Genomic DNA, 2,500 nt, shown 5'->3' with positions numbered 1-2,500 from the left:
TGGCTGTGGCATGGGTTTTGTGGAACAGTATGGCATGGGGTGTGATTCACAGGGCTGTGCCAGGCGTGGCAGAGAAGGTTGGCAGCGTGGGTGACATGGGCGAAGGGAGCACTGCCAGCCACATGGGTGGTTCCCGTGACAACCAGACAGGTGCCCGTGTCGCCGTGACGAGCAGACAGGTGTGGGACCCAAACGAGACAGATAAATATGCTGGGAGGAGCTACCACAGGCGGCGGCCCGTCGCCTCGGTGACGAGAGGTCCGGGCCCGGCTGGCGTGCAACAGCCTCGACGCATCACGCATGAGGCGCCCGCCTAATAAATCACTGCCTCTCAACAGCAGCAGCCAGCCAGAGAGTGAGGGAGGGAGGGAGGGAGGGAGGGAGGGAGGGAGGGAGGGAAGGAGATCATGTGGAAAGCGTGTATGATAAAGCTTTCCTGACAATGATGGCCTAAGCAGCTGTTGTTGTAAATAGTGAAAAAATTGGCAATGGTGGTCTTCACCACGCCTGTTAGGGGTCCTTGGCTGGCTGCGGGAGACTTGCGGTGAGGAGTGATTCACCAGGGGGGGAGGGGGGGGGGGGGGCAGGATATGCCAAGTGACTCTGTGTGTGACAGGAGCAGTTTGCTCTTTTCATTCTGTCTCCTCTGGTGGTGTGGATGATGTGAATTCAACAATACTGCCACTTTACTAATGCTACTACTACTGCTACTACTACTGCTACTACTGCTACTACTACTACTGCTACTACTACTACTGCTACTACTACTGCTAATACTACTACTACTACTACTGCTACTACTACTACTGCTACTACTACTGCTACTACTACTACTTCTGCTACTGCTACTGCTACTACTGCTACTACTACTACTGCTGCTACTACTTTACTACTACTACTACTGCTACTGCTACTACTGCTACTGCTACTTTACTACTACTACTACTGCAACTACTACTACTACTACTGCTACTGCTACTACTGCTACTACTACTACTACTACTACTGCTACTACTACTACTGCTACTACTACTACTGCTACTACTACTACTGCTACTACTGCTACTGCTACTACTGCTACTGCTACTGCTACTGCTACTGCTACTACTATTACTACTACTTACATTTACATTTACATTTAGTCATTTAGCAGACGCTTTTGTCCAAAGCGACGTACAAGGGAGAGAATATTCAAGCTACGAGCAATAGAACCTGGTGTAAGAATAAATAAATACTACTTTACATTAGAAATATAACAAAATGAAATAAAAAGAAAGAAAGAGTGCAGAAGTGTAACTGCTGTAATTGCAAGTTACGCACTAGTCGAAGTGCCAGTTAGGACGGGAAGTGCTCTCTGAAGAGTTGGGTCTTCAAAAGCTTCTTAAAGGTAGAGAGGGACGCCCCTGCTCTGGTAGTGCTACTACTACTACTACTACTATTACTACTGCTACTGCTACTACTGCTACTACTACTACTACTACTGCTACTACTACTACTACTACTACTACTGAATGACCCCTAATTGAATTAATTTAGTTGGACAGAAATGAGTGGACGAAGTTGGCGTTACTCTCTGCAGACAGAAAGTAATACATTTCAGAGCACCTATTTCATCTAATAATCATCCTCAGACAAAAATAACTCGAGGCATTTATGATTCATTTTAAAGTCAATTACTGCTAATCTCGGGCAGGTTTGATTTTATAATCTGGCGTTCATGGCTCGATTGATTTTTTTAAAATATGAAATGGAACATGTGTCCTTGTAATGTTGTGGGATTAGAGAGAGAGAGAGAGAGAGAGAGAGAGAGAGAGATATAGAGAGAGAGCATTCATTCTGAAACCAACACAACGATAGCTTAGCACAGCAGCACTTAGCAGTACACACATGGTCATGCTGGGAGGGGGACAGGGCAGACGTGTGACACACACAGACAGGGACACACAATAGAAACAGAAAGGTTGAAAAGAGACGTTTGTCAAGCCATACTGACCTCTGGGTTCTAATGAATTGTCTACTCTCTCGTTAACGTCAAAAACCCGTGAATCGTGACCCCCTATAGTTTTCACACAGCTGTCTAGAACAGAAATAAAAGAAACTGTTAAAGCCAAACATGTCAGCCCAAAACACTTGCACCCCCCACTCCCCACAACAGCATCCCTCAAAGAGAAAAAACAAAAGCACATGACACAACACAGATGCAGTCCGTCTTCCAAACATATTCAACAAGGTTAGCATTTAGCAAACTGCCCGTTATTTTTCCCCCTCAGAAAGAAATGGCATGGACACTGACACAAGGTCAAAAGGTCAAGAGCAGGGTGCCTGTCCAAGGGTTACTGGAGCCGATCAAGAGTTTTTCAAACAAGAATTTCAGGAAAATAAGTCATGCTCTTTTGCCCAGTGAGCTGTAAGGAACTTGCAAGGAGACACACAGGAGACACCTACTTGATGGTCTGACGAACACTTTCAGCTTCAGGCACGTCTTTCTCCCGTTCTCCGC

At 46.0% G+C, this 2,500-nt stretch overlaps 1 long non-coding RNA gene across 1 annotated transcript in view; it reads right to left on the bottom strand.

The window, feature by feature from the left end:
• The window catches only part of LOC105892278, a 4,297-nt gene extending 1,797 nt beyond the window's left edge, over positions 1-2,500 (bottom strand). The window contains exons 1-2 of the long non-coding RNA XR_004164058.1: positions 2,446-2,500; positions 1,994-2,077 (exon numbers count right to left, since the gene is read on the bottom strand). This is a non-coding gene — a long non-coding RNA (uncharacterized LOC105892278). The remainder of the gene's footprint in view (positions 1-1,993; positions 2,078-2,445) is intronic.

This window comes from Clupea harengus, chromosome 7 (assembly GCF_900700415.2).
Source record: "Clupea harengus chromosome 7, Ch_v2.0.2, whole genome shotgun sequence".
Lineage (NCBI taxonomy): Eukaryota > Metazoa > Chordata > Actinopteri > Clupeiformes > Clupeidae > Clupea > Clupea harengus.
The sequence above is the reverse complement of the archived record's forward strand: the minus strand, read 5'-3'. Positions and strand labels throughout refer to the sequence as shown.